At 39.0% G+C, this 20,522-nt stretch overlaps 1 protein-coding gene and 1 non-coding gene across 5 annotated transcripts in view; both read left to right on the top strand.

The window, feature by feature from the left end:
• iqsec1b (IQ motif and Sec7 domain ArfGEF 1b) overlaps window positions 1-20,522 on the top strand; it is a 302,557-nt gene that overhangs the window by 227,485 nt on the left and 54,550 nt on the right. The gene's annotated exons all lie outside the window — the stretch shown is intronic.
• LOC136698548 (U2 spliceosomal RNA) lies at window positions 4,996-5,186 on the top strand. Its single transcript, XR_010803124.1, has one exon. It is a non-coding gene; the product is annotated as a U2 spliceosomal RNA (small nuclear RNA).

The raw sequence follows: 20,522 nt of genomic DNA on the forward strand, positions 1-20,522 counted from the left end.
GCGCCAGTGTGTAATTGGATTTTTTTGAGTTGCCAATCCACCTACCAATGTGTGTTTTTGGACCGTGGGAGGATACCAGAGCACCCAGAGGAAACCCACACAGACACGGGGAGAGCACACCAAACTCCTCACAGTCACCTCAGCAGAAGAAGGAATTAATGGCTGAAGTATGACTCTGAGAAATACATGACATTCTGTCGAGCATGTCACAAGATTCTGATGTTACAGGCTGATATTCCAAACTCATTAACAGGACTTGCTCCTTCAGGAAGCAAAATATTTAGATCTATGATTACAGTCACAGAGAGAATTTATCCAAACCTTATGAAGATGGAGGCTGGTCTGTGGGATTGTACATTATCAGTTTCAGTCTGGCTGAAAAACCGTCATTTGAATGTGTTTTGGTAAAAAGCGTGTTGTGATAATTGAATGGCAGTGATAAATATGTTTCCAAATTTCTGGCCACACATCTGTAGTTTGGGCCACAAGTTTCATTGGCCAGTGTCATTTTCAAAAAACATTATTTCACCATTTTAACTTTGCTGATTTCTAAAGTATATTTTCCATGACATTTCCACGAAGAAGCTAATTTAAGTTATTAAACATCTCATGCTTCATTGTATATTTGAATTTTCAGATCAAGGATAATGGTAGTGAAGGAAATCTCCAACATTACACAAATGTGGGTTTGCTATAGATACACACACACATACACACACTCCTAGGTGCCATTTTGGATTCTGAAAGCTTCAGCACTGTGTATATTTTTGAAAGTAAATGTAAACGTGAGCTAATCGAGGACACCACCTGCCGAAACAACAATCAGCCCCCAATCCTATTACTGCTAATTCCACACACATACACACACACACACACACACACTACAGAGTGAGAGCTATCAAAGAAAGCCCAGTTACAGCAGGCAGGGGAAAGGATCATCCTCTTTTTTTGTTATTGCAGAAAGCGTTTATTATGACCTACACTGTGCGCTACTTCACTTTCTGTTAGTAAGTAAGTAGTATGTTAATATTTTGTGTATTAGCCTGCTGAACACACACTCTTAGGGTTAGTACAGATTCTACAGTATTAGTGTGTAGGTCACAATTAGGACACTTATTCAGTTCAACGTCACGATGGGTCCGGAATCACTGGGCGCGAACACTTTCTGGAGGGTGCAGCAGTCCTTTGCCGTGCGACACACGCTCACTCATTCACTCACACACTCACACCTAGGGACACTTTTGAGTCACCAATCCACCTAATTACGTGTGTTTTTGGACCGTGCAAGGAAACCCGACCACCCGGAGGAAACCCATGCAGACACAGGGAGAACACACCAAAATCCACACAGACACCCAGAGCGGGGCTTGAACCCACAACCCAGGACCCTGGAGCTTTGTGACACAGACATTACCTGTATTTGACTGCCGACTACTGACTTTGTCTCTTTCCTCAGAGTGAAATGTATTAAAATGTGCTAAAAGCACAGGAGCAGGATCCATGCGCTGAACTCTGAGGGAACTTTGCTTGCCGAGGTGACTGTGAGAGTGGAGGGGAGTAAAAACATCATCACACCAGTTTATCTCATTAACATCTCTTTTAAGGCTGGGGGGGAGTGTTGGAATGCTGACAACTTAGACAGCTGCCTATGTAGTCAGTGGCCACTAGCAGATGAGACCCACTCATTACAAATGAACTTGAACCTCAAATGGCAGCCTGCTTGCTGTCTTCAATTTCCAGAGAGCAGAGTTAGTTGGAACTTTGTTGTGCGGGGTTTTTTCCTGCCTGTGTTATTCCAGGCTTTGTGCTGTGAACTAATTCAACTGTGCAGGAGCTCCACTCAGAGAATTTAATGCACTCTTACATTCTCTTTCTTCTCTCTGCTTCCCTCTGTTCTCACACACTCTCCTTTGTTCTCCCACTTTCACTCTTCTCTCCTCTGTCCCGTCTGTCACTCTCTGTCTTGATTATTCTTTCTAGGGGGTCACATTGTTCTTTAAATTCATTGTCTTATTTTTTTAAATTCTCTTTCCTTGTTGTATTTCACACTTGCATTCTCTCTCTCTCTCTATAACTCACATTGTCTATTTTTGTTTCAACCTATGTCTTTTGTCCTTTCCTTCTTACTGTTTCGGTCTGTCCTTCTGTCTATTTCAACTCTGATACTGTCATTGTTTCCTCTAGTCTATACCCTCTCTCTCTCTCTGTCTGGTGTCTAGTTCTTTTAGAAAATTTTTTTCTCTTTTGCTGTCTACCTGTCTTTCTCCTTCTTTTGCTTTCCTTTTTGTTGTTTCTCTCTGTCATTCTTCCTCTTATCAATCTGTTTTTTATTTATTGTTTCCTACACTCCTCTCTCTCCCTCCCTCTAGTCTCTCTTCTCTCTCTCTCTCTCTCTCTCTCTCTCTCTCTCTCTCTGCGTGTGTGTGCATGTGTCTCTCTCATCCACACTCTGACCTTGCAGCACTGGGTGCAGTCAGGCATGAGCTTCATCAGCGGACGAGAAAGGATTTCAGAGAGCGAGGGAGGGAGAGAGGAGTGCAAAGATGGAGAATGAGTGGAGGGGCGTGTTTAGTCCAGTGCAGTGCCACTATCCTGGGTGAAGCACACAGCTCCAGACTGCAGCTGCTGAACGCACTGACTCTGGCTTAATCTGTTTTCCTCGTTTCCCGCATGTGAGAGTTACACTGTGAATTCTGTTTGTCCGTCTATCTGAGGAAGAGAAGTCTGGAACTTTCTGTTCGCTATGCCGGCCGGCATGAACATAGCACGAGAGGTAGGGGTGTGGGTGTGTGTGTGGTGTTTGCGTTTCAGAGTCTCTGCAGGTATCTGACACTGCAGCAGATGTGAGGGCATACGGCTGTCATTCTGTCTCTCTCTCTCTCTCTCTCTCTCTCTCTCTGCCTCATTCCTCTCTTTCTTCTTACTTTACCTGGGTTTAGAGAGCTCTCTCGCTCTCTCTCGCTCTCACTGATGTCATGCTGATGCTGTTCAGTTACTAAGCGGAAGAGAGGTTATGCTGAACTTCAGTAAATGCAGCCGAAGTGGCCTGCGCACAAATCTAAACCATCTTCCTTTCCATGTTTGTGTTCTACATACAATGCTGAGATTGCACTCTGCGTCTCTTGATATAGCAGCACATTGATCTGTGGGCTTTTTGCTCTGGTTATTCCATGTAACCAGACGCCAGTGCAATTTCACTTGTTCATAAATTGGACAAGGCTTTGATCAACTCAAATAAAACAGATTAACCTCTTAAACTCTTAGCTCCTCATCAACTGACCTACCCGTGTTGTACCCACACATGCACTGCTTCATAGCAGATGTTCCCCAAAGTTGGCCCAAACTTAATGGAACTCTCGCAAAAATACCATTCTTTTTAGTGAGTTTCTTTCATTAATTTCCCTGATTAAATTTAGAACTGAGAGCTGACCAACATTCAAGTGTTACATTGATTATAATATGAAAACTACAGCTGATATGTATTAAAAGTAAAACCTTTCATGGACACACCTAACATACTCTAAAAGGATGCTTTTGTGACAAGAAACTGATTTGTTAGCTACAGTTTGACATTAGGAAGAATAGATTGTATTAATATTGGGTAAAGTTTGTCTAACCTAGCAACCGTTGCTATGAAGGGACATGTGGGTGGAGCTTGATTCTGTAATAATAATATGGTAGCAGCAGAATAAGTCATAAGATTGATAATTGAACACTAAGCATGAATTTAAGGGGTTAACGTTGAAATGGCATCATTCTATTTAATATCAATGTTGATCTGAGTATATCCCGTCCTGGCCTGCCACTGTTTTTTTAGCCTCAGGTTCCCTGCATGCTGGGTTCTCTGTTTCTGTGATGTGCTCTGCTGTTTTGGCTCCGCTGTGTCCTTGGGGGGGAGGGATTTTCAGTTTTTTAGGGGAAGATTACGCAGCATTAAGCTGCTTGCTATCAGATAATGCAGCAATAATCAAATCCTCTGTGCTTATGAACCAGGAGAGCCACTCTTGAGGTTTAAGATTACTTTTGTTATCAAAGTGCTGGCAAGGTTTTATTACAAGCGTCCTATAGGGCATGAAGATAATGTCTTATTATTAATGTTTGCTATGTGTAGGATGTAATATGTAATTAGTGCTTCCACGTTGTTACCTCAACCTCCTATTGTTCCTACAGGAGCCTATTAATTATTTATTTATTCATCGAGTGTCTATCGCTATATACAGAATTCCAATGTGCACTGTTACATAGTAATACAGTGTTGATGATCATGACATCAAGTGTCTTTTACATTTAAAAAATGTCCTATAAATTTTATGCTCTCAGTGTGATCCTGACAGATGGCTGTCTTGCCATTGCCAACCAGACAGTAACTTCCATTTACACATGACCAGACTCTCATCTCTTTGAATGGTGCGAGATAAACCCATAACTTAAAGCCACATTAACATTTTAAAAGTGTGTCGCAAAATATATAGTGTTTGGCTAAAAATATATATTTTTATTTTTTATGATCTCCCAAAACATTTTGACCCTAATGGAAAATTAGAACCACAAACCTGAAGTTTTCTAACAAATGTGTTCCAAGAAAAATAGATCTAAGTATGTTTTATTCATTCATTGCAGCATAACTTCGTAATAAGTAGGGCCGATTGCGCTTAAAATATTCTCCTCATTCCCCTCATTAGCTAATATTTGTTGAGTATTTTTGTTGCTGTTGTCATGAAACTGTACTCTTGTTCTAAACCTAAAATGGACACCTGAGGAAAGTCTGAACACTGGCATCATTCATCACTGAGTCATTTCCCCTTTGGTCTCGCTGAGTGTGCCCTGGGTGTTTGTGTGCAGAAACACACCCCTACCAACCCAAACTGGCCTAAAATACCAGACTCCCTCAGTGCTGCAGTCTGAGGCACGCATCCCCCAAGTTATCTGACCCAGCATGACTCATCACAGATATTTCAGGACCCAGTCTAACTTCACCCAGACACAAACACTTCAAATGCTTCTCTGCCTGTTGGCTAAGATCATGTTTAGTATCTGTTCTTAACAGTTGAATATCTGGTATGTCCCCTATATGAGGACTACATATTAAATTGAATCTTAGAGCAGAGAAGCGGAAGAGAGGCTTGCTCTATCCGCTCCACGCATCGATCCAGTATTGCAGTACTTCTGGTTAAAGAGTTTCCAGATCAGAAAGCAGATAATGGGTTATTCCCCATTTTGCATTTTCCTATTTCAAATCAAAATCTTACACAGACCCATCCAGTTCTCTAATCATTTACCTAGCACACATCAAAAACATGCTGCAATTGCCACTGCCCAGCCCCACTGTAACACTTCATTTGAGGCTCTGTGCTCTTTCTGAAGCTTCATTAGCGCGACACGCCCACAGATGTCAACACGGTTCACTGTGAAGGACCTTCTCTTTTCTGGTTCCAGATGGAAAGTAATCTTTCTGCTTCAGAAGCCAATTTATATTGGTAGAAACATGCCAAACTGTTCTAAGGCTTGTGAAAAGGAACAGAGGTTCCTCATTGGTGTAAAAGGGCTGTTAGTAAATTCAGATATTTATGGTGCTGTGATTGTGGACATATGTTTAGTTGTGAACCCAGTTTGGGTAACCTCCATTAAAAAAGCATGAAATAAAACGAGTACCCTGGAGCAGCACCACTTGACACAGAGATCAACACGATCAATGTCAAATAGGTCTAAAGTGTATAAACATTTAGACGAAGCACACATCATAATGTATCATTATATTGCACACCTCTAACCCTGGATGACTACTTAGAATAGTATAAGGATCGGTAAATGGTTTGAAGCTCCAGGACCACATGTTACTAGAACAAGTCCAAACACCATTGAGAATTGATCCAGGTTCCAGGCCTGGATTTTAAAATGGCTTGCTTGTATGCTGCTATTGCTTCAACTGCTAATGCACCCGATTAGTTATAGTGTAATACTGGCTCACCATTGTAAAATCTCGGCATAGAACTTGGATCAATGTCTGGGTTTGTCACCTGTGTAGCCAAGAGTAATGCCGTTATAGGATCTTCCATGATCAGAAAAAAACTGTATTTCTCTAATGTTCTGTTCCTGTTTAGTCTAGGTAGTCCTCACCTGAGCCATAACGGTGTTTTTCCTATTAAATTATTGTGATGCTAATATTGATATACATACAAAGCAATATCCGTCTCAAAGCATATCATTACAGCATTAAAATAAGTAGATTTGTGATCCAGTGCGTACGACATGCTGTAGCATTCTGTAATTTGTTGATGCTTTCAAATGGAATTAAAAATAATGCATCACTTGTTATTATGAAAGAGACACCATTCACATTAGCTTTAGATTTAAAAGCAATTAAAACATAACCAAGCCAATATGTGCTGTATTCACTAAGTAGCATGGATCCCATGCCAGTTCATTTGTCTCCTTGCAGCAGAAAACAAACATTTCATTTTTTAATGCCTCTAATTGTTGGGATGAGTTCAGAGTGACTCATGGTGGTGCATTTGAATAAGCTTTTGCTTTTTTCAGCTGAAGAGAGACTGCAGCACTGTCTTTTTTAGTTAATATTCTAGGCTCTAGTGAGTCACTGCTTTGGAAACGTAGGACTGGAGCTTAGAAGCTCTTCTGAAATGTGCCGAGTCATGTGTACTGATATGACGAACTGTAATTGTACAGAGGTATTCACCTACATATAATTTTTTAGAGGCACACAATATAGCTCAACATTTCTGCTGAAATGAGGGTATTAATGTGCAGTGTGTCACTCCTTTGCTGTAGTAGAAGCATCTACACTTCTAGGAAGTCTATAGACTACATTTTACAGCATTGGTGTGATGATTTGATTACATAAACATTAGTGTGGTCTGGTACAGATAGTACTGATGGTGGATAATTAGTTCTGGCTCCCCAAAGCTATTCTACATTGTCCCAAAGCTTTTGGATGAAACAACATCACTCCAGAAAATACAGGTTAATTGCTCTACAGCCCAGTGCTGAGGGGTTTTTACTCCTCCAGCCAATTCTTGACAATGAGTATGGTAACGTTAGACTCAATAAATGATTTAGCAGCATGTAATGAATCCTGAACATTGTCTATGGTTTTGTCAGTTTTTTAAAAGTAGGCATATACAATACCCATCAGAAGTTTGGAGACATCTTCTCATTAGTCATTGGTGGAATAGGGCTTTTCACTGTATAGAACTGTGTACCAGCTCCACCTCTGCACAACCCAATTTACGGTCTCAAAACACATTAAGAAGGCGAGCAGTTCTACAGATTAATTCTTGACGAGGCCACAGCTGTTCACTGAATACAATTCCAGGTGACGACCTCATGAAGCTGATTGAGAGAACGCAGAGTGTGCAAAGCTGTCATCAAAGCAAAACATGACTACTTTGAAGAATCTAAATATAAAACATATTCAGGTTTGTTTAATACTTTTTGGTTTTCTAAATAATTCTATATGTGTTCCGTTGTAGTTTTAATGTCTACCATATTAATTTACAATGTAGAAAATAAAAAAACAAAGATAAACCATTGAATGAGAAAATGTCCAAAGTTTTGACTGGTCCTGTACGTTCACAATATGTGGAAAATGGCTCAAAACAAAGGAAACCCTCTGAGTGGGCGTGTCAAAACATTTGACTCGTACTATAAGCTTCATTTACTTATTAGCTACATATGTGTCTTAGCATCATTGCAAAACTAAAAACAAAACATGTTTTGTCTGATCGAGTACACTTCTAATAAGAGGAAAATGTGTGTGCTATCACTTTAACTTGTTTGGTGTGGCTAGTATTAAACGTATTGTCTTATTGTCAACTGAATACTTATTCTGCTTCAATGTATAGACAAATCCAGTTCCAGAAAAGTCCATATAGTAAAATGTCATTAAAAACCTGTATCTGTAAGTTGATAATTCTCTTGAACCTTTATTTAAAGACGACCTTTACGATTGCAATCAAAAACTCTTTTTATAAAAAAAGAGAATTGCAGTCCCCCACAACAAAAATATTCATTATCTGTATATGTAACCGCTTATCCAATTCAGGGTCGCAGTGGGTCCAGAGCCTACCTAGAATCATTGGGCGCAAGGCAGGAATACACCCTGCAGGGGGCAACAAAAAATATATGTTAATTAAAAAATAGAATGTGATGCTTGCAATTCAATCAAAATGAGAGTAAAAAGTTTTTAGAAATCTGATGTCCGAATGTTCTGAAAAACATGGTTAACACGGTCTGCAGCTGAATCAAGAAAATCGACCTGAAACTGGATTATACAAAGAGAAAGACATATCAATTTTACACAGAAATGCTGGGGAGTTCTCTGGGCCCAAAGTCAGATACCACTATCTGTGATTACACCAGGATGCACCATTGCCCTCACGTGGATGATCTGCATAAGTTTCCATTTGATGTGGAGGCTTATATTGGTATTTTGGAATGACAAATGGCGTATTCAGCAGGACAATTCCAGGCTTCATTTTGCACAAGTTACCACAGCATGACTTTGTAAACATTGATTGCATGTGCCTGCATCCAGATCTGTTGCCTATTGAAAATGTATGGCACAATGTGAAGAGGAGAATCAGATGACGACAAGCACAGAGTGTTGAGCAGCTTAAGTCTATTTTTACGGGAAGAATGGGCAAGAAGTTCAGTTGCAGAACTCAGGTTGTAAACAAAAATGTCTAAATTTTTTTTATTAAACAAATTGAATGATAGCTTTTTACAATAAAACTACACATTTAAAAATGCTTAAAAATATATTTTTATTATTATGTATAAAAATATATTATTCTTATTAATGTTGTTAATGCATATGTAGTCATTTATAATCAGTTATACACATAGATAGAAAGGCCAATGGTGACATGTTGTTTGCCAAATAGTGAACCCACATCCTTCTACGCTGCACTGTTAAACCTCAGATCTCTCCGGATACTGACCTTACACTGTTAATTTGTCACTGTGGTGGTACTATTTGCTGTCTCTGTGGTGGTACTCTCAAGGGTAAATATTTGGACCATTAATTTGGGAACATAATAGGACCTTATTCTATAATAATTGAAGATTTTAAGGATGTGCTGATTTCATACACTCCATTTCATCTCCAGGACTTATATTATTATTATATTTGACATAGCTCTATAATAAAAAATTCATTAAATATTCACCTCTCCTTCTGGAAAAGAGAATGTAATGTACCTTTAGGGAACACAGCTGGACTTTTAAACACTGTTTGTACTTTTAGTGACCAATAATGTACCTTTTTTCTGAGAATGTCTTCATCAGTCGATATGAACCCTGTCAGCTCATATTTGTTAATAAGTTTAACAATTTTATGAAATTAACATGTGAAATGACTTTCTTAGGTCTGTGTTTATATTTTACCCTGAAATATTTAGTATTTACAATCTAATTTAAAACTATTATATCTATAAATGTTTATAAGTGTAATCTTAATCTAAAGTGGTACCGATTATCTTCTTCATACAATGACTACATACACAGCATTTTCACTGTATTTGCTGTGACCTTAAATAAGACTTAATTTCTTGTATTACTTTGTTGTTTAGTGCTGCTTCAGACGTGTTTATGGGTAATTTTGAGTGCTGTTGCAGTTTATTTGTTGCTTTTTTAATATTTAAACGCTTATGCTTTACCACAGTTAATGCCTAAGGGAGAAATTCCAGCCTTGTGTTTGCCATGAAAACAAGCAGGAGGATGATTAGGGCTTGTTTGGGATTGATGAGTAGAGGACTAGTCACCATCCGGCTGCCTTTCAGCAGAAGTGAAAAAAAATGTGTGGGTGTGTGTGTGTGCGCGCTCGTGTATGTGAATGTTTGTTTCAAGGCAACAATCCTGAATCCCAGTCTTAAAAGTTGGTTGCATTTTATGCTTCTCAAAATCTAAGCAATTCCAATCACTGTCGCAGTCACACAGCTCCAGGGACCTGGAGGTTATGGGTTCAAGTCCCGCTCCGGGTGACTGTCTGTGAGGAGTTTGGTGTGTTCTCCCCATGTCCGCGTGGGTTTCCTATGGGTGCTCCGGTTTCCTCGCATGAAAAACACGTTGGTAGGTGGATTGGCGACTCAAAAGTGTCCAGGGAAAACACACCAAACTCCTCTCTGTAATCACTCCTCAAATTCTATACAGAAAATGCTCTGTATACACTGTATAAAAATGAACACAGTAATGACCCATCACAATGGTCAGCCTCTAATTGCTGAAATTTTCAGACTGTGTCAAACTGATGTGTTGTGACGCACTGAGAGCGCTCCAGCGCTTTAGCACGGCAGAGTGTTACAGAATGAGATGGATGACCTTCAGCAGGCACCCTTCAAATGTCACAGTCTTCAAACAGCAACCAGGCCTGATCTTTTCTCCCAATCTCATGCGCCTGTTGACATTACATGCACGTTTTGGCCAACAGTGCATTCCTTTCTGTTCAGCTGTAATCCTTCAGAACTGGGAGATTACATGGAAGGGTGGAAAGTGCCAGCAGTTGAATCCTGAATGTATTTTTTGCGTTTATTGTGTCTTATTTGTCGTATTGGTTGATTAATACGATTTCTTATATTGTATTATTTGGGTATTTGTCTCAAATAATGTTTGTTACATGTATCATTTAAAGAGGTATTACAAATTTAAACCAAAAAACAAAAAAATCTGTTGCCAGTCTGAGTCACGTAAAAACATAATGTAGGGCAGCTGTGCCCCAAAGGTAGAGACGTGGGCTTGGGGCTGAGGGGTCACCAGTTTGATCTTCTCAACCGGCAGAAAAATAGTGGGCTGTGGGAGTTTAGGAACAGCAATTTCTCCTCCCTCAACATTCAAGACTGGGGTACCCTTGAGAAAGGCATCTAACCCCAAATTGTTCCCAGGGCACTGCATGCCACTCCAAGTGTGTGTGCTCACTGACCCAAGTGTGGGTGGGTGTGTGTGTGTGTGTGTTTTCTCTGTTACGTGTACTTGGATTCACAGCAGCAGCTTACTGATGAGACTGGGTTTTTGAGACTGATAAGACTAGAACTGTTTGCTGTTATTCTGCTTCTCACTATCCCCAATATATATATATATATATATATATATATATATATACACACACACACAACTACAGTTCTCCATTTATTCAGCTCTCTGTTTATATACGGCCCTACTCTTCGTCTGTTTTGCTGTGATGTTGATCAAAGGGCTTCTTAGTGGCTCTCAAAGTTTATTCCTTATAATCTGGAGTTTTTCTTCACCAGTTTTACACTTGTTTACTCACTGTAAAGCTGCTTTGTGAGAAAATAAGTTGTAAAAATCATTCCATAAAGAAAATTGAAATGAATTGAATGGATACGTTAAATGTGGAGGCACACTTTTATTACTAAGACTAAAAAAAAAAAAAACTAAGACTATTCTTCAACTTTGGAGTTCCTGAGTGGCACAATGTCTCAGCATTGGTCTAATTGTCCTCAGGAAATTGTGAGTTCACTGTCCATTTATCACAGTGCATAAATGGGGCTTGCTCTTTCTGGATGAATAGGGTGGGCATTCTTCTCTCCAGTAACTCTCAGCACAAAGCTAGTCAAGGCATACTTCTGTTAGCTAACAAAACAGAATTGGGCAGTTGACTTGTCTCAGAGGGAGTGTGTGCTAGTCCTCCCTATCCAATTATCGCACTATGGTAAGTCAGGGTGAATATACAGGATGAAATAACATGCACAAAGTTAATGTTATGTGTAATAACTGTTGTGCATACAGTTGTGCAGAGCCATAATTTTGCTAAAGCATTGTGGTCATTAAGTGATTAGGCTATTTTCTTTTCTTTTTTGAAACAGACTGGAGGGCAGATCATTTGCAGAAGAGAAATTATGTATGGCATCAGCCCAATTTTTTTAATCTTATGAAACCACAAATATCAAAATTAGCATGTAACGTCTTATTTCTCACAGCCACCAAAATACCATGTACAGATATTGCTCTCAGCCTTCAGTACAGTAGCACAGCTAATGAAAATATTAACACACTCCCAGCACAGTGTGTAATTAACTTATTCTTTTTTGCTTGACTTCCCACTTAACTGTACCACAGGGTGTTCTCAGTGATCAAGGCATTTTTGTGCACGCAACATTGCATAAACCCTTTTCTGGGAAGAATGTTTTAGCACGTTTTATCATCAGTGTGTCACACCCCGTTGGAGGGGAAATGTAAACTTCCTTGGTAACCATTCCTTTATTTTCAAGCACGGCAGGTCGCTGCTTGTGTGAGTAACATGTTTAAACTAAGTACCTTTAATCGGGTTTGTATTTAACAGGAAAATTGGAAGGATTTGCTGAAACTGATTTATTTCAAGACTTTCACTCTCTTAGGGTTAAGCCTGACTAAGAAGAATAAGTTCACAATAAGCTGAAATTTGAAAATGTATTGGTGAAATCAGTTACTTTGACCTGCACCCATTGTGGAAACAGCATCTTACCAAAATAAAAAATTAAATAAAATCCACATAATTTCTCAAACTCATTAGTGCTCTCATGGCTAATTTTGTGTGAGGATTTGGATGTATTTCCCTGCATCTCGTTTAAAGTCTCCTCACAAAAAGTAGAACACGAAATGACAAGAAATGTCCAGAATATATGTCCACAAACATAGTGTATTAATTAAGACTGTACATATTAATTGATTAGTTTTTCTGTAATCAAGTATTCAGCACCACACTTCAAACCTCAAAACATGGACTCCACTTGTTTAAATCCAGGGAAAAAGATCAAGCTGTAACCTTCGGCCCTTTCTGTGAAGTTCAAAGCTAAAGTTTGAGGATTAAATCTCCTGTGGGGTTGGGCTAATGGTAGACTAACAGTTTGACTCCAAGCAGCAAAAATATTAATGCTTCCACAAAAAGCCCACATCAGTGGGCTTAGAAAAAGGAAGTGAACTAGCATCGTCTGTTGAGTTAGTGCCTTTAACACATGGGCATATTTTTAGCTAGAAGCTTGGTTTAGAATATGTTGACAGGTTTTTGCTGTGAAGACTGTGGGTCAGAATTCATCTCAAACTCTTCTAGCTGCACTAGAGGTTAGCTTTAAAAAAAAAAAGAAAAAAAAAAAAGGAAATACATTTCTAACAAAGGTGTTGGAAATTTATTTTTTTTTATTATTTATTTTTCATTCATTCATTGTTTCTAATCACTTAGCAATCACAAGCAAGGCGCCAGTCATTTTTTTTGTATTATTTTTTTTTTTTTTTTTTTTTTTTTTTTGAAATTATACTATGATTCATTGCACTTCAGTTTATTTGTATCTTCTTCTCTTATTAAAATTACAATGCTGGGAGTCCAGGGGCTTCTGAAGTAATGTTGCTCTGGTGCTGACTGTATCTAGCTTTAGCACTAAGCTTGGTAACCACTGAAACATGTTTTCCTGCATGCTGCTTCACTGTTAAATAAAACCTGTGTAGAAAAGAAAAAAAAAACCACAAATGTCTAACATGCCAACAAGTCTTCTGCAGTCTTACGTACTGTTATACGAGTTAATATGCTTCTGAATGTTCACTTTGTAAGCCCTCTGTCATTCAGAATCTCTTCTAATATCGATCCTGATTGGATTAACTGTAGTCAGTTGGGTTCTGTCATACTTTATGCTTGTACAGGATTTATGAAGGGAAAGTTAGGTTTACATTTTGAAAGAACAAAAAAAACAGCTTTGGCTGAATAGCATAATGTGAAGTGTGTGTGCGCTGGTATGTGCAAAACACACCTCACCTTGTAAAGTTTAGCACTGACATCTCCCATATGGGCTACAGAAATGAGTGTAATTAAAAATTCAGCCCAAGATCACTGTGGCAAGTTCACATGAGCAAATTGTTTTTCAGTTTACAGCAAAAACATGTTGTCTTTATTGACACTTGTTAACAGATTTCATTGTGTGTTGCTAAGCGCTGCTTCAGATGGATTCTGTTTATTTCAAGCCATTACATTTTATGAGGATGCAGTCAGATGTATGTTAGATAAGAGCTGACAATGCTGCCAGAGCTGCCTCATTTACCAGAAAAGACCAGAAAATTTACATTTTATGGCCACAATTTTGCAGACACCCTCTTATGAATGTGCTCTCAGGGTATTAATAGGGTAATTAGTAGCTGTTTCAACTTTACAGCCTACTATTCAAGGAAGGTTTATAATACAGTTTTGGAACTTTCTGTGACGATTTGATGGCCTAACCATAACTATACAGCTACAAGAACATTAAGGGTTGAGCGCAGAATAAATGAGTCTTATAGTTCTATTATCCACATCTGATACCACATATGAAAGTGGCACAAATCCATCCACAAAAAGTCAGTGTGATGTTTGCTGTACACACAGCCACACAAATGTTATATCTATGCCATATATAAAGACACAAGTTGGATTTGGGTGACTTTTACTTAATGTTGGAACATAATCTAACTCACCCTAAAGGTTATCATTGCAGCAGAGCCCAAAAGCTGGAAGGCTTTGTAACCCCTTTATAAAAAACTCAGGCTTAAGGACAAAAGGTTCCGTTTCATTTAATGTTTCTCTAGTAGAAAATATATCCAAGCTGTCTATGCACAACTTGACATCTGTATAAGGAAAGTCTACAAACATTTGGACACAGTAAGAAAAAAAAACTCTAGGACATATAAAAAGGAAAATGCTCCATCTCTGTCAGCGCAACTGAAGACAAACTTTTATGTATAAGGAAAGTCTACAAGCTGTTGGACACAGTGTATAGTGCTTAAGATTTGAGCATGCTGCCGCTCTCTTTGCACATTGTTTAATCACCAGAAACGTGAGAGGAAATTGTGTTGCTGATGATAAGCAAGCATAAGTTGATTTGTTCCACCAAGATTCAGCTGGTTTTCATGAATGAATTAATGTCAAGCCTCTTTTCACAGCTGAATGTATTTTGTGTCATTTATAATCAGTTAAATTCATAGATGACCTCAGAGTTTGATGTCAATGTTGTGTTTAACACTGGATTCCAATAATGCTTTTATTTCTTACCATGTAAAGCAGCACTGAAAGAGCATGGCAAGCCCAGATGAAACTCTCTTGATATTCATGAACTGAATGGAGACAAATTTCTATTACTTTGCACTGCACTGACCTTGAAATTTCAATTCTTTAGCTGCCTGAGCTGAATGTGTAAGGCCTTATGGTCAGGGATTGTGTGGTGCCTTAAAACTCAAAAGTGCATCAAATGGTATTTCCAAACTCCTTTCAAATAGTTGACTTGGCACTCAGAATCCATTCTGGGGAGGGGCTAATATCACAGGCCTCTTTAACATCCCAGGGCAGAGTGGTTCTTAAAGCCGTTCCGTGCAGTTGCTGACCTATTGGCCTGGTTATGGTTCCTTTTTCCATTGCTAAATCAGGTGCAGGAACTGCATGACATCTCATAATTATTATGTGAGTTAGCATGCTACATAAATAGAGAACTGTGAGTTTTTTTGTGTGCGCAAATCAGCACAGACTAACATTACACTTTGTGAATAAATGCGAATGAAGGCTGCAATGCTCCCTGCAGTGGAAAAGAGGTCTTTGATTTTGAGTTTCTTGTTGTTAATTACATTTTTGGTATATTAGTGCTTCATTGAAAATGTTGAAGTAGTAATCATTTCAGTTCAGCTCAGTTTATTTCCTCGTACAACTTTGTCCACAGTTCCATTTCAGTTCTTCATTTCATATTGTTTTAGCTGTGCCGAGACAAACAAACTAAGACAAAGAGGGTCTTAAAAAGAGTTAAATAGCACCATTTTTTCTTAGTGATTAATGACATCATTCCACTTTCCTAGTGTTGAACCTTTTTGACTGTTCAGTGTTTTTTCCTTTCCACCTGTCTGATGACATCTGCCCTGACACATGAAATGATGCAACATAAAAATTCCCTGCATGCTCGATCACGCAAGGTCTCGCACCTGTTGTTTGCCTACACAGTAATGAAAATGTAACTCGTGAAAAGGTCTTCTGAATGAATCTGTATCTGAACTCATTCTGTTCAGGAGATATGTTGGCGCGTTCATGCTGAAAATATTTCAGAGTCTCTTTATATTTCATATGGCATTCTTGTGTGCTGAAAGAAAATGGCTTTGGCTTGTGCCTTGAGACCAAGACAAAGGTCTCAGTTTGAAAACTGCCACATGTTAAATTTTCTTTTGATCCACTGCTCATTATGAAGCTTTCAATTGTTCCAGAATGGATGGCCTTAAAGGTCTCCTTTACTTCAAGATGAAGAATGCCTTTATGAAAAATTGTTGTCTTGTCTCCTTGAATGAAGATTAATAAAAATGATTCCAATTCCTCAGGCCAAAGGAGGTTCCGATAACTTCAGATAATGTCTGATATGTATAACTGGTGTCTCATCAACATCCAACAACCCTGCCTCGTAAGTTTTATATTTCATTATCTAGAGTTCTTTATGTCTCCCTGGAACTAATGAAGTGTCTCTGTATGAGGGCACACAGTCATATATTTCCCTAATCAGACTTCTGCCGTATGTGTATAATGCTCATTGCCCTTGTAGTCTTGATATAAATAACAAGAAACAAAAAAAAAAAAAAAAAATGACAGCACATAGCTGCACTAAATATTAAGATGATTTACCACTATGGTGAGGTTCTCATTTTGATGCTTGGAACAATGTTACCCTGGTTAAAATGTACTTCCACTGAGGGATATGTAGCTAGGACACACGGGTCAGTTCCTTTTTGCGCCGCACATTGAACATAATTTGGATGTTTCCCATCAAAACTGGTGGAAATGTGAGCCATATTGCGGAATGGAACCAGTTCAAGAACCAGAGAGCTATCAGAGGAAAAGAGTAAGCTGCAGCACAAAATGATTCCTGCTCTGTGGTGGTTCTCTGGGGTTCCTGACCATTGAAGAACAGAGTGAAAGCGGGTAAATAAACTGTGCAGTGCTCATTGAATGCGCTCCTGAATGGACAGTGGGTGTAGAAACAAAGAGGTGGCCATAATGTTATGGTGGAATGTGCATGCTTTCTTATTATTTGTCAGGAATTTCAGTGTGATTTGCTGTTTTGTGTTATCAGAAGTAATATTGCTAAATCTGGGTTACCTAATATTTCTAATATTAGGAGGTGCACCTGGGAGGTGCACAGAGTCATTATGAAACCAAGTTTAGAGTTCATCTGGCTTCTACAATTAGCCTGAAGTTCAGAAATCTGTCAGCTGGTACAGTCACCACTCCCTTCCTGGAACATAATCTGACACACACAAACACACAAACCTCTGTAGACTTCCCTGTCATTGCACTCTCTGTGTTCTGAGGTGCTCTGGAAACTACACGGAAGTGCCAGCAGCAGAAAGGTAGCCTTTATGCCACCTGCCAAGGCAAACAGTGCCCTTGGCTGAGGTGGAATAATAGTCGCAGTGTGTCCACTCATGCCACGGTGCAAAAGTGTGAAAAGAGGAGGAGTAGGACTGAAGCAGTGGCTATGGAGCAGACTGAGCATCATATAGACAGGCCAAGGATCAGTGACTTTAATACCTCTCTCATGGAGTTCTAAATGAAGCAGGTTTTAGGAGAGGCTTTTGGAAGTGCTTTAACAGCTTGAAAAAGGTGGGTTCAACTTGTTTTTATAAACTATTGATTATATTATTGCTCTTCGATTCTGTGCTTTATTGCTCATTAAAATACTCTGTTCGTTGGGGTGGGAAAGAGGTATCAAGATCCAAATATCAGTTTGGTAAAAAGCATGTGGTCATTGCTTTAAAAGACAAATGCACATTTGAGATCACAGTCTTGTCTCTTTTTGTCCATCTTCTTTTTAATGAGATTGTACCATTTAAGCCTGAGTTGGAGCACCATGACAGATGAGCCCAAATAGCTTTGTGAACTCTGTGGTTGGCTGTTTGCCTTTCTGACGGAGTTTATTAAGCATAAGCCTGAGATTTTCTTCCTGATTTTGTTGCAAATAGTTCCCTGAAAGTGACCCGTCTGCCTGCTGTGAATAGGATATTCCTGAGATTACTCAGGTTGTATTTCCTCCTGCATGAAAAGAGAAAGATTCCAATCACTTTTGGTATTGGTTAATAAAACGACCTTGAAGTCTTAAGAAGAGGGAATCAGATATATATCACTTCTACGTCTCACACACAACCTAGTCTCACTGAGAAAAGACAGAACTCAGCAGGTTCAAACCAGGGTGTTGTTATTCACAATATTATTTTTGTTATTATCACAGTGATATGTATGAGTTCTCTAATCAGTGTTTTTCCTCTCATGTTCTGAATCCCAGTTCCTGGTGAGAGTTGGATGGTTTTGATTAATTTTTTAGTAAATCAAAGCCAACATAGCACTTACACTGTGAGATGCCATGTCTGTAATTCTTCCAATGGAATAATGGAGTGTTTTAATGTTGTAGCTATTTTATCTTAAAGGAACACTTTAAACTTACAGCTTCAAACTCATTGTGATGCTGCACTGATCTGTGATAGGAAGAAAAAAAGCCTCTGTAATTGCTATTTTAAGCTCAGCACTGCAGAAACTTTTCTATGTAACATTTGGAAAAGGGTCTGGGAATTTGGAATTAAGGTGCGTATCTGTAAGTGATGATAAAAATTATGATTTAAAAAAAAAAAGCTCCATTTAAAATGTAGTAGAAATATTGGCTTAGTGTGGAATGATACTGAAAGATTCAATATTGTTGTCAGGAAGAATATGTGGTATCATGTGATCACTATAGGCTAACAAATCATGACAGGCCACATTAGTGCTTCACAAACAGTAAAAAAGAAGGAGAACAGTGTGTAAGTTTAAAAAAATAATAATAATAAATAAATAAATAAAAATAAATACATGTGGCATGCAGCTCCTGGGTCCTGGGGTTGTGGGTTCAAGCCCCGCTCCGGGTGACTGTCTGTAAGGAGTTTGGTGTATAATCCCCGTGTCTGTGTGGGTTTCCTCTGGGTGCTTCGGTTTCCTCCCACAGTTCAAAAACACACGTTGGTTGGTGGATTGGCTACTCAAAAGTGTCCATAGGTGTGATGGAATGTGCAAGTGTCTGTCGCCCTGCGAAGGACTGACGCCCCTTCCTTGCACCCAGTGATTCCAGTTACACTCTGGACCCACTGCGATCCTGAACTGGACAATGACTCCAGCTTACAGACATCGAGTGAATGAAAAACGTCCAATCAATCTCATTCACAACATAAAGAGGGAGTGTATTTTTGTATATTGCAAGACTTATTTAAATGTTAGCCAATATCTGTTCAGCTTTGATAAACTAAGGCTGTTTATGTATACTTCCTTGATTTAAATTATTAATAACTATACTGGTATTTGTGAACAAAGACAGATGACATCAGCATAAAAAGGTTACATTTTGCCGCTTGACATTAATTAATTAGAACTTTTTATAACTTATTATCAGTGCCAATGACATCAGGTTTTATATCAGAACCAAATTCCCATCAGTCCCATGCCTATGGGTCCCTTCCCAACAGCACTCAGCATACACATATCATCCTCCTTCTCTTTCTGTGTGTCTTGCTAAAATAATGACTGACTGTGGATCATATATCAGACAGCTGGGTGCTGTCCCAGCCTCATGCAGCGATTCCTGCCAGTTCTCGAGCCTTCCATTCAGACGAGCCTCTAGATGGCGCCTTTCTGTCCCTGCGTTGTGAGAGGAAGCAGACGGGCAGATAACTGAGGCAAGTCCTCGTCTCTGTGTTTATTTAGATTGGATCTCCACGGTCACATTGGCCGTCTGGAGCCTGCTTATGTCTGAGCACGTTCACTAGTGTTAGCGTGTTTGTGCCGGAGCTGTCAAATAGTCTGATTTGCTTGAGGCCAAACCTGTGAGACATCTAGATGAAGGAGATATATTAAAGTCTTCATTTCCTCTCAGGTCCTGACAAACAACAGAGAATGAGAGGGGTTTGTAGACCACTAGTGCCTCTGTGCTTTAGCTACAGTGCTAACTTTCTGCTTGCTATTGCCATTTGTTTTCTGTTATTGGAGGCATTTGACAACCTCTTAAACATTCCCTAGAGATGTAAGGCAGATATCTGCACAGTAGCCATTGAAATCTTCATGGGAAATAAATATGTCCGAGAGAGGGGGCTAGTCTGAGTCATGGTCAGTTAAAATGCTGAGTGTTAGGCCTGCACGAGACGTTTGCATACTTCCTGTCTTTTTCAGTAATGAGTTACAGCAGCAGCAGCTCAAACAAACAAAAACAAACAGGAGCGAGTGATTAGAATTTTTCTTATCAGCTGTCAGTCACAAGTCCTAGCCTTATCAGCTCCTTGGGTTGAAGGAGATTCAGAACATATTAATTACATATCAAACCATTAAGCATAGTTAAACGACCAGTGGGAGATGGTTACTGCTATGAACACAGCTAAACTTGACATACTTCAACCCAGTTCTACATATTTTGGGCCCAAAGCAGACTTTCGTATTTTTGTGTCATTTGTTATTGGCCAAATAAAATACATTTTTTAAAAATTTTTTTTACTTCTTAAAAAATCATTAG

The sequence above is a fragment of the Hoplias malabaricus genome, chromosome 5 (genome assembly GCF_029633855.1).
Source record: "Hoplias malabaricus isolate fHopMal1 chromosome 5, fHopMal1.hap1, whole genome shotgun sequence".
NCBI classification, from domain to species: Eukaryota; Metazoa; Chordata; class Actinopteri; order Characiformes; family Erythrinidae; genus Hoplias; species Hoplias malabaricus.